This window comes from Heteronotia binoei, chromosome 7 (assembly GCF_032191835.1).
Source record: "Heteronotia binoei isolate CCM8104 ecotype False Entrance Well chromosome 7, APGP_CSIRO_Hbin_v1, whole genome shotgun sequence".
In the NCBI taxonomy this organism is placed as follows: Eukaryota; Metazoa; Chordata; class Lepidosauria; order Squamata; family Gekkonidae; genus Heteronotia; species Heteronotia binoei.
Window position 1 is genome coordinate 89,459,305 of NC_083229.1, and position 12,253 is coordinate 89,471,557.

At 42.9% G+C, this 12,253-nt stretch overlaps 1 protein-coding gene across 1 annotated transcript in view; it reads left to right on the top strand.

Annotated features, from left to right (window-relative positions):
• The first annotated feature begins 801 nt into the window (after positions 1 to 801).
• The window catches only part of LDLRAD4 (low density lipoprotein receptor class A domain containing 4), a 405,903-nt gene continuing 394,451 nt past the window's right edge, over positions 802 to 12,253 (top strand). Inside the window, exon 1 of the mRNA XM_060244045.1 lies at positions 802 to 996. The gene's annotated coding sequence lies outside the window, so the exon portion shown is untranslated. The remainder of the gene's footprint in view (positions 997 to 12,253) is intronic.

Consider the following 12,253-nt stretch of genomic DNA (forward strand, 5'->3'; position numbering starts at 1 on the left):
AGCGGCTGACAGGTCTAATAACAGCAGCACTGCAGAGCCGCCCTGATCCAGATGTCGCATAAGATTATCCATGAGAGCGACCAGAACTGTCTCCGTCCCATGACCTGGCCGGAAGCCGGACTGGAATGGATCCAGTGCGGAAGTGTCCTCCAGGAATCCCTGCAGCTGAGTCGCCACCGCCCGCTCTATGACCTTACCCAGAAAGGGAAGGTTTGACACCGGCCGATAGTTCGCCAATGTGGCCGGGTCTGCTGATGGTTTTTTTAAGAGGGGACGGACCACTGCCTCTTTAAGAGGTGTGGGAAAGATCCCTTCAGTCAGGGACCTGTTGATAATGTCCTGTAGTGGTTCACGTAGCCACGTTTGGCTAGCCTTTATAAGCCAAGACGGGCACGGATCTAACCTACAGGGCGTAGGGTGTACAGCTGCAAGGATCCTGTCGACTTCCTCCAGACTGAGTGGAGGCCAGAGCAACCAAATCTAGGTAAGGGGCCATCTTTCGGGCTAGACTCAATAGGAAGAAAGGCCTTCCTCCCCCCCAACCGCATTTATCTATTCAACTCGCCATTCTCTGCGAAAGATATCTTCTTCAGACCGTTGCTAAGTTTTGAAGTCCAAGCAGCACAACCACGGCTCCCTTTGCTTTTACACATCCAGCCCGGCAGATGTCAGTGTAGCCTGCGAATCCTCCCGGCAGGGGCTGGGCAGGAAGCGTCCCCTCCCCCTCTCCCTCTGCTGTCTCCCGTTCTTCGCCTGTCACTGAGAGCCAGACTAGCTGCAGACAGGCAGCAGCCAGAGGAGGAGTGGGAGGGAGGAGAAAGAAGGAGGAGAGACTGGGAATGAGTTGGAGGCAGACACAGCCTCGGCGCGCAGATCTACCCTGCCGGGGACGGACAGAAGGGGGGAGGAGGAGGAGGAAAGAGACTTCATCTGCTCAGCATAAGGCAAGCCCACCTCCTGGCGCTTCAGGGGCGAGATGTAGGGCACGGAGGAAAGGTGAGTGTGCCGCCCGCTCCCCCTTCTGTCTCCCTTCTGCCCTTGGCTGGGCTAATGGAGATGCCGCTCGCCGTCCCTGGGAAGGCAGGAGTTGTTCCGGCGGCACCGAGGCGGCCAGAAAGTGTCTGGCAAAGTGAGGAGAGGCCCAAGTTTAAGGTCTGTCGCTCTTAAAGAGACAAGGCTCGCTTTGGTTGGTCCGAAGAAGGTGTTTCTCGGTCTCCTTTGTTTCTTTGGCCGCCTGTCTCTTTTGCATCTAGGCAAAGCGCAGGCATGTCTGGAGAGTATGCGCGGCACACGCACGAACGATGTGCCAGACATGAGCACTAAAACAAACAAACGAAAAACATTAGTTAAGGACGCTCACCCACATGTACGAATTTGATAGCCTGTGTATTCCAATGGGTCCTTGTCAGGATTGACCCAATACCGCGGAAGAAGCTTCTGTCTTTTAGGAACCAAACTAAGAGGAGAAAAACTGGAAGCAAATATTTCCATGGACTTCTCTGCTTACTGATATTCCAGCTACCTTGTCAGTCAGGGGTTGAATTACAAGTAGCGACATGCAGTTAACCACCATGGCATCCCTCTTTAGTTATTAACATAAATAATTATTTTAATAATCACGGTAAGATGTTGGTCTGTACATTGCTATATCTGAGTGTAATTTTTTTGTTGCTAAATCTTCACGAGTAAAACCAGAAAGCAAGTAAAATATTCCTGACTACTGGTGCTTATGATTTTGAATGGACTGGTTTTGAGATGGAGATTGGAGGCAGTGTAGCAAAGGAATAAGTGGTCACTGCAATCAAAGCCTTATTCTGTTGGACCATTTCATATGAATGAAATCAGAACAGAGAAGAAGAGGGATCAGTTAATTTATTTAAAGCTAGTATGTGTGTGGGGGGGAACCCAAGAGTCATGGTTGGGAATATTGCATCCCAGCTAGTAAAAACATTGAGACATCAGACATGTACTTAGTACAATGCTTGTCACAAGAGGCTGTCACATAGGTGTCTGCATGCTGGAAAGTATATGACAGAACTGGGCACACAACTTTTATTGGAGAGCTAATAAACATCCACTGGTGCCAGAGTATACAAGAAGTCAATACTTGCAAGAATGGGCTAGTTCTTTCTCACACATTCACAGATGTGTGCGGTGTACAGTTACCTTGCTTTAGCTTCAGGTACGGTTGTGCTGAACTTAAAGCATAAACTGAGTTGTAAATTCTGCTAGTAGAGTAATGTTCTGTATGTGTTTACAGACTAATGTTTCTGGGAGGACTTTCATGAAAGAAACGTTTTTACATGTTTTTGTTCAGAACAGAACAGCTATGGCAACAATGAATGCAATTAGGAACAAATTACAAGCCATACTACTTCCGTGCTCAGATCTGTTCATGCTTAAAGTTTTTCAGAGTGCATCTTCTGGTGTATAAGTGATGCTAAGAAATTTCTGCACAGTAATTTTCCATGGAACCTAAGGAATATTAGGTGTTGAGTTATCATTTCAGGCTGCCTAAAATACTATTTTAGAATACTCATATATATTCATTGATCGGGTCTTCTGGAAGTAAAAGTACAGGTATCTTGACAGATATAGCTCAGGCTCTTAAGTAATGGAAACAGATTAATATTTTGCATGTAAAGGTTTAGGAATTGAATTGCTTGTAGTTATAGGCCATGGTAGCTAACAGTGCAATATTAGGAAATAAAATTCTTAGTAAAAACTGTTTTAACTGTGGCTAAAACTGTTATAGATGGCATTCTAATGGCCTTGCATTTCAGAGTGACTCTAGATCTTTTCAACTGAAGTTCTAATGTTTGATTTGTTCTACTGCTAATTATATTTGTTTGCGGATGGTACTAGGAATGTTTTTGCAGCTACTTGGTTGCATGTAAATATTGTAGTTTCCCTATTGCTAGAAATAAAGGGACTAGTTTATTGGGTAGGACATTGTGGGAGACGGCATATATTAAACTGGTGAATGTCCCTACTTCATTGCCAGCTGAAATAGCGACAAAATGTTCTGCACGTCTATATCTGTGCTGGTGTTTTCAGCATGAAGTATTGAGTTACTATGAGTGTGCCACAAGATTCTCCAGTGGCAGAATCTTAGCGGCAATATATCCTATATGCATGCATGTGAAAAGCAGTCTCTGGAAATTCTGTGTTTTGCCATGTATTCCTTTCTACACAGAGACTGGTGGATTTATAGGCAGTTCTTTCTCCTCGCAGCTAACTCATGTGATCAGGTATTTAAGGCTTTCAGTACTATGCAGTTTAATTTAGTTTGAAGTTACAAGAAGAAAGCCTTCAATACTAAATAATAAAATTGGCTTTAATATATGTTTCCATATATGCTTCTCTTGACACACCTGTCCTTCCTCAGGAACATGAATGGTTGTGTCTCTATACAGATGGAACTGCTGCAACTGTGAACAGAATGAGAAGAAATGATATGAAGTTTGATACTGATGCTGCCTCAGCTCCATCCTGTTCTAATGCTCTGTTTAAAGAAACATGCCTGGAGCCACTCAGTACAGCATTGTCTTAGTTCTTCAGAAGCAACTATTCTGATCAGTACATGAAACCCAGTCTTCCTGCTGCCTCTTGGATCTTTTGATGCCATATAGAACCAAAGAGAAAACTGTGATAGGATCTCTCTGTTGTTAATTCGTATTTAGATGACGAAACCTCCTTTCACCTTTGTTGGCCTGTTCATCTGTTGGCCTGTCTTCTTTCATACTCTCAGACACTGTGCCCCGTAGCTCCTTTACCCACAGTTTTCTGGTCCTTGGTCTCATGCTTGTGAACACCAGTTTTTTATAATCCCTAGGGCTGCTGTCCTACAGTCAAACTTCTTTCATTACAGTTTGGATATATCTGAACATGTTTTATGGACAATTTTATTTCCTCAAAATAAAATGCTTTAGAACATTTAGTGGCATCAGAGAAACTCAAGCAATCATTAGAGATTTCATTACTACAGAATTCTAATAACTCATCAGACTGAATTGTAGTATCCTGGCCTATGCCACTTCTAGGATGGAGATGGTTGTGATTTGGGGAGGGAGGGAGGGACTTGAGATGTGCCTATACTTGATCAAATTGGTATTCCTTGAATATTATGCAGCGTAATTTTTTTAAAAAAATATTTGCCATTAAGTCACAGCTGGCTTATAGTGATCCTGTAGGATTTTCAAAGCAAGAGATGTTCAAAGGTGGTTTGCCATTGCCTTCCTCTATGTATGACCTTCATATTCCTTGGTGGTCTCCTCTCTAAATACCACCATAATCCCTGCTTAGCTTCTGAGATCTGACAAGATCAGGCTAGCCTGGGCTATCCAGGTCAGGACATGAAGCATAATAAGTAATGGAAAATCCAACTTTTTCTGTGAACATTCTGAGCAGAGCCCCATGGATTCTCTTGTCTACTGAAACTAGTTCTAATATATGTAAGTGGGATAAGATATATTTTTTGCTGCCTTCCCCTGCTATTGTGTTCCTTCTAATGAAATTTATATGATACCCTCCTCAGTGCTGGAAGCCTATAGAACTATTTAACTAATAATCTTACACCTAAGTAAGTATATCTGGAAGTGTGTGCTTACATTACATAGCAGTAAACTCCTCTAAACACATTCTAGAACTCTATGGTGAGTTGGGGGAAACGTTTATCTTTAGGAAAAGGAAGGAAGGGCAGATCACCAAGGAACAGTACCTACAGGATGCTAAACAATGTAGAGAGGCTGTTAGGGAGACCAATACTCAGAATGAGCTAAGAATCGACCAGGGAAGCTTACAATAAAAAGGTGTTTTTAAGGTATATGAGGAGTAAATGGAAGGTGAAGAACGTGATAAGTCTGCTGTTGGGTGAAAATGAAGAAACTCTGAAGGGTAAGCAAAGGCAGAAAGGTTTAATGTCTGTTTTGCCTTTATCTGCTCTCTGAAGGAGAGTAGAGATCAGGTTGGGGACAGTGATGTACAGGATTCAAGTTTTTCAGGTGCATATAAATACAGAGATCATTCAGAAGTATCTGGATATTTGGATGGGTTGGATGGTATCCACCCAAGAGTGCTGAAAGTTCTAGCTGGGGAACTGGGAGAGCCATTATCCCTTATCTTCAAGGTCTCTTGGAAGATGGTGATGTGCCAGAAGATTGGAGAAGGGTGAAATGTTCCCAGTTTTTAAAAAGGGGAGGAAGAATGATCCAAAGTAGTGTAGGCTGATGAGTTTAACCTCTTTTTCAGGGAAAATCTTGGAGCAGATTTTAAAAGGACTGGATAACTTTGTGATAAGAAGTAGAAAGCATGGATTTGTCCTTAATAGGTTTTGTCAGACTAATTTCATTTCCTGTTTTGATTGAGTGACAGGTTTGGTAGATTCTGTGGATGCTGTGGATATTGTATATTTAGATTTTAGTCAGGCAATTTATAAGGTTCCCCATGATGTTTTGATTGACAAGTTGGAGAGCTGTGGATTAGATTCTAGAATGATTATGTGGATAAGGAATTTGTTGGATAATTGTACTCAAAAAGTGGTAGTTAATGTCTCTTTGTCTCATTGGAGGGTAGTATCTAGTGGGGTACTGCAGGTCTTGGTTTTGGGCCCAGTGTTTATTAATATTTTTATCAGCTGTCTAGATGAGGGCTTGAAGGGATTGCTCATTACATTTGTGATGATAGGACATTAGGTGGGATATTAGACACTCCAGAAGATAGAGAATAACAAGTATTAGTATTGCTGTTAGACCTTGCAGGAAGAGTTGCAGTGTCTAAACCCACTGGATACAGTGGATAACCTAATTCTATAGTTGCACTAAGATGTTTATTTGCTCTGGTAGATGTCTGTGTCATATTTTCACCTACCAGCAGCTGTAATGTTGTTACAGTCAGCTGGTAGGTGTATGGATGGTAGTGTGAGATGGGGATGATAGCAGGATATATAGGAAGAACCCCGGGTATACCTAGTGTGAACCCAGTGGGTACACTGCAACACCATGCTTTGGTTTGCAAATCTAAAGAATGTTTTCAAAATGAGACTTTTTGTCTGTGAAATGGCATCTTCCATTTAATGAATGACAGCTTGTTTTCAGAATAAGTTAAAAGAAATTGTTGAAATTTGGTACTCTCCAAAAGTGAAGGCACGGGGAAGTCTACCCATCCAACCTGCCCAAAAGCTGCTAAGAGTCATATTGGAACAATAAGGTGAAGAAAATAATATTTACGGTATTTAAACTTAGGATCTTTCAGTCTGCTGGCTCCACCCCTAAAGTCTCCAGATATTTCTTGAGTCAGACCTGGCAACTCTGTCACACACATGTACTTTCAATCAGTTTTCGATGCACTTTCCAACTGGATTTTGCCAGTCCATACATTAAAATTCAGTTGGAAAGTGCATTGAAAGTGGACTGAAAGTGCGTTATTCAGTGTGTGTGATCACAGCCCTAGTGTCTTGCTCTCTTTTCTTTGTAAACAGTACCAGCTCAAGATATTTTGCCACATGCCTACTGTTGCTGTTCCTACCTAGAAGTTAGAAGACATCATTGTTCTTACTTCTTTGCTGTCCCTGTGCTAATTAAAAAATATCATGGCAAGCTGCACATGTCCTATAGGGCTTCCTGAACTCTCATTAGAGTACTTCCTCTTGTGAGAGTATGCCTATCATTTCTGGTTGTCCTGCCAACCAAAAAGTAGTGGTTGAACTCTTATAAGAAAAATGAGTTTGCCATACAGCCTTTAAAGAGGCTTGAAGTGGTAAGGAAGATTATCTCTTCTGTCTGCTGCATGAGGGTATAAAGTTGGCAGATGAACACCTGATTGTCTGGCAAGAGACAGGATGGGAGGTTGCTGTCTCTTCCCCTCCCCAAATTGTCAGCCTGAGGCAACCACCTTAGGTCACCTTATAAAGCTGGGTTGGTTTTTAATGGTGCTTGAGCACACACTTTAAAGTAAATCATATCTGGTGTCCTTGTTCAGACCGCCTCAGAAAATATGAAGAACTGAGGAGTAATTTTTTTAGTTGATTGGCAGTTGAGAGTTATCTTACATGAGATCTGGTTGTGGTGTGCCAAACGGTTGACTTTTCTAGAAGGAAAAGCTCCAAAGGTTATGTGAAAAGGACTTTGGTTAATATATTGGCATTCACAAAACCCACTAAAACTTGGGCAAGTTGCCAGACCCCACTTAATGAGAATGCCAGTGGCTGGCACAAATCTGCATAAACACAAAAGAATTTCAGAAAAGCAAGCTTTTGAGTGTAAGTTGCAGATCTCGCTTCACAATTAATTTTTAATTACCACACTTCACACTTAAAGTGGATGGAAATCATTCCAGTTACATTCTTGAGTTTGGCATGTCCAGCTTTGTTTTTCTGACTTGTTTATACTGTTGGTTGTGTAGCAAGAAGGAGAGTTAGACCTGCAGGTACTCTAAATCCACAGTCAGACTGTACAAGTGCAGAATCCACTGTCTTGGAAAAACCAGTGTGCTTTTTTTTTTAAAAAAAGCATAATTTATTGCAAGGTAGGAGGACCATGAAAACGTCGTGATACAACGTCACCCCAGAGTCGAAAACGACTGGTGCTTGCATAGGGGACTACCTGGTTGCCAATCCCCAAGTGGGGGCAGGGGATCCCCCGGTTTGGCGGCTCTCCCCCCGCTTCAGGGTCATCAGAAAGCGGGGGGAGAGGAGGGAAATGTCTGCTGGGTACTCATGATTCCCTATGGAGACTTATTCCCATAGAAAATAATGGAGAATTGATCCACGGGTATCTAGGGCTCTGGGGGCCCTGTTTTTTGAGGTAGAGACACCAAATTTTCAGTATAGTATCCAGTGGCTCTCCCCAAAATACTCCCTAAGTTTCAAAAATATTGGACTAGGGGGTCCAATTCTATGAGCCCCCAAAGAAGGTGCCCCTATCCTTCATTATCTCCTACGGAAGGAAGGCATTTAAAAGATGTGCAGTCTCTTGGAATGTGATGGCCAAAACTCCCTTTGGAGTTCAATTATGCTTGTCACACCCTTGCTCCTGGCTCCACCCCCAAAGTCTCCTGGCTCCACCCTCAAAGTCCCCAGATATTTCTTGTATTGGACTTGGCAACCCTAACCTTTAGAAGGACGATATTGGCAGTGTTTGGCAAAACTGTAGATGCTGGGCGGAGGGCGGGGGGGGGGTTTGAGCAGAGTTATATGCAGGTTGTATGGCTGTATGGCTCATTGTTAGGAGGTGAAATAACCACATAAAGATGAAATTGCTTCGTTTCATGATGTATGTAGGGTGCAGAATCCTGCTTTTTATGAGAAAGCACAACTGGAAATAGTAGCAGCCTATCTCTCGAGTAAAAGAACAGTGGCAGCACAATATATGAAATACAAAAATACAAAATATTGTGCACAAACAAACACTCTTAACTGGTGTATATAAAGTTCTATTATAATGAAATGAACAGCCCACAACAGTGAGCATACATTCATAGACTGTTGTTTTCTATTTATACTGTATGAATGTATGCCCACTGTTGTGGGCTGTTCATTTCATTATAATAGAACTTTATATACACCAGTTAAGAGTGTTTGTTTGTGCACAATATTTTGTATTTTTTGTATTTTTGTATTTTTGTATCTCTCGAGTAAGACTGAGTGAGTCTTTCAAGGCAAAAAAAGGGTCACAAACAGTATTTGAGCTGCTCAGTGGGTAGGTTTCAGTGTTTCCTCCCAGAATTGCTGCTCTTTAGGAAGGAGTAAAGCAGGAGCAAATTCAGCTCAGTTCTGTGAGGTATTACAGATCTAGCATAACATAGAGCACCCAGGAGGTCATTGGTTCAAATTTGATTTTTGCTAGGAGCTCATCAGATGGCTGTAGCAAGCCACAGTCTCTCAGTAGCATTTCCTCCAGATTGTACTATGGAGATCATAATGTTGGCCTACTTTAAAGGGGTCTTGCAATGACCACTGAGGTCATGTATACAAAAAAGAGGTATCTGCGTTGGTCTGTATCAAAATACAAAAGTCAAAGCCATGGAATACCAAAATAACATTACTCAGCAGCATGCAAACTTTTAAGTTTTACAACTGACTGAATGTAAAAAAAAAGGGGGGGGGGATCATGCTTTTGCTCAGGGTTTTTTTTGTAGAAAAAGCCCAGCAGGAACTAATTTGCATATTAGGCCACACACCCCTGATGCCAAGTCACCCAGAACTGTGTTCCTGTGTCTTCCTGCTCAAAAAGGTCCTGCTTTTGCTGATGTTTTGCTGGTTTCAATGCCACAGTATTCTTTGCAAGATGTAGGGTTGCCATGATCAACTCAGGAAATATCTGGGGACTTTGGGAGTGCATCCAGGAGACTTTGGGGACGGAGCCAGGAGCAAGGTTGTGACAAGCATGATTGAACACCAAAGGGAGTTCTGGCCATCACATTTAAAGGGACTGCGCTCCTTTTAAATTCCTTCCTTTTATTGGGAATAATGGAAGATGGGGTATCTTCTTTTGGGGTTCATAGAACTGGACCCCTGGTCCAATCTTTTTGAAACTTGGAGGATTTTTTTAGGAGAGGCACCAGATGATATGCTGTGAATTGGGTGCCTCTACCTCAAAAAACAGCCCCCACAGAGCCACAGATACCCACAGATTGATTCTCCATTATATCCTATGGGGACTGGTCTCCATAGAGTATAATAGAGTGCCAGCGAACATGCAACCCTCCCTCTGCTTTCTGACAACCCTGAAGTGAGGGGAGGGTCGCCAAACTATCAGATCCCCTGCCTTAAACTGGGGTTGGCAACCCTAGCAAGATGCTGAGGAGAAGCCTTAAGATCCTGGCCTGAGATCTCTCTCTTTCCATCCACTGCCTTTTAAAAAACATTCAGGCTGACAAAAAGTTCTGAAGAACTTGAAGGCTTGAGTTATTTTAATAACAGTTATGCCACTGCACTTGTTTGTGGTATTGTATGTAAAGCATATATTGAAAATGGCATAGAAATGCTAGGTAATTGTCTGTATTGTGCTGATGGGCAGCTGAAACTTGTCATCTTTTTTTCATGGTTTTATCAGGGCAGAATTTTGGTCTTTCCCTGCACTATCAGAGGCTACAATGAGTTTGACAAAATCTTTCTCTCTGCTGAAGCTGAAATGCATTTAAGAAGCTCTAGGTTTGTCAGACTGTTTATATGACAGTGCAAGTCTGTGCTTGCCAAGATCCAGACAGTCTGTTAACGTTACATGTTGGGGATAAATAAATTACTGTGTCTGAGACAGAAACATTCTTGCATTTGGTGCAAAGCAGTGGTGTATCTCTACTGATAATTTGTTGATCTCCTGTACTATAATGAGATCAAATAACTTGTTCAACACTTATTTATATTTACCCTTTTATAATCTATTTTTAACCTCCAAAATTCTGGCTGCCTTTCAAAGCCATTACAGCTTTATCTTCTATAAAATTATAAAAGCCCCTTTGTCTTGGCAAAACTGAGCAACCTGATTGGTTGGGACTGTGGTGCATCAAACTTTGGCCTTTCAAACTATCAATTAAGAGTATGTGTATGCCATTGGTTGAGTCTGTTCCTCTTTCCCACCTGAATGGTTGTTGCTAGCCAGCAAAGCTGATTCTGTCAGTAAAAGGCAACCAACCTTAGTTCTGGCAGTTACTGGTTCTCCCTACTCTCCCATTGGCTGAACTGCCTGTCACAGGATTTCTAGAGGCGAGAAAGAAACCCTTCCCTTGACTGGGTGAGGGAGGGAGAAGGAGGAAAACAGCCAGAGAAAGGCTTCCCTTGATTGGCTGAGGACTCCTTCCTATCCTTCTCTGGAAAGGGGAAAAATAGCATCCTGTGGCAACAGACCAGATACACACAGAGAGATACAGAGGGAAAGTGAGACACTGAGAGAGATTAAAGTCCTGTGCTTAAGACCAACATTATCAGAAACAGCCTGTTGGTCTCTGAGGCAGAATTCATCAGGACTAGTCCTGACTGTGGCTGCCAGTTCCAGGTTGTTGGGAAATTCCTGGATATTCTGTGGTGGAGTTTGAGGAGGGCATAGGAATTAGGGCTTCAGAGCGGGGTCTGCCAGACCAAGGTTCTTGCTGTGGAAGCTGACTGGGTGATTTTGGACGAGTCATAGACTTTTAGCCTAACCTGCCTCACTGGGTTGTTGTTCAAATCGAAAGGGGAAGAGGATAATGATGTAAGCTGCTTTGGTCCCCCTCACTGAGGATAGAGACTGTCCTTTTCCTATGTAGAGACTGCAGGGAGGAGGGTAATGGAAGGTAATGGAAAGCTGAAGTCAGGGGGGCAGATAAAGGGAAGGAGATAGGGTTGCTAACTCCAGGTTAGGAAATTTCTGGAGATTTAAGAGGTGGGACCTGGAGAGGGTGGGGTTTGAGGAGGGGTGGGACCTCAGACAGGTACAATACCATTTCCTCCTGGGGAACCACTGTTGCCAATTTCCAAGTGAGGACTGGAGATAACTCAGAATTATAACTGCTCCCATATAGCAGAGATCAGCTTCCCTTGAGGTGGTGGTGGTGGGGGGGAGTGAGTTCCTTTACTTGTGTGAGTGAGAAGACAGCAAGGGTGGGGGGCACTCAACCAGAGCCTCTTTCTAGAGCCCATTGTATTTTCCTTCACAGTGAGCCTTATTCCTAGTTAAGCATAAATTGAGATTTTAAAAAGTACCTAAATTCACTGTGCAGCTTATATCCAGCCATTAAATAGTGGGGTGGAGTTGTTTCTTTTTATTTAATGCATCTTTATTCCATAACAATTCTTGCCTGACTTTGGAAAGCTGCCCAGGCTTGAGATTTGATTAACCTGTTAAGTGGAGGTCCAGAGTTGGTATGTGTCTAGATAACGTGATCAGGCTTGATATATAGAAGGTACTAGCATAAGAGACTCTGGGTCGATCCCTGGTGTGTGCTTAGTACAGGTGCAGTAGGACATTGCAGGTCACATAGTCCTATGGCTGTGTTCACTCTTTCTGATAATGCTCCCATGGTAACATGAGTGCCTGTTTAGGTGTCTGTTTAGATCACTGATGAAGAGAAAGCACCAACATCTATCATAGTTATCAAGGAATTCAGGAATGAATTTTCCCACCCTTGCTTCATCCTCCCAGTAACCCTTTGATGTAAGTTATGCTTAATGTGACTGGCCCACATTCACCCAGGGGGCTTTTTGGCATAGTAGGGATTTGAACCTGGGTCTCTCCATCCCAGACCTAGGAAGGGGCCATGGCTCAGTGGTAAAGCATCT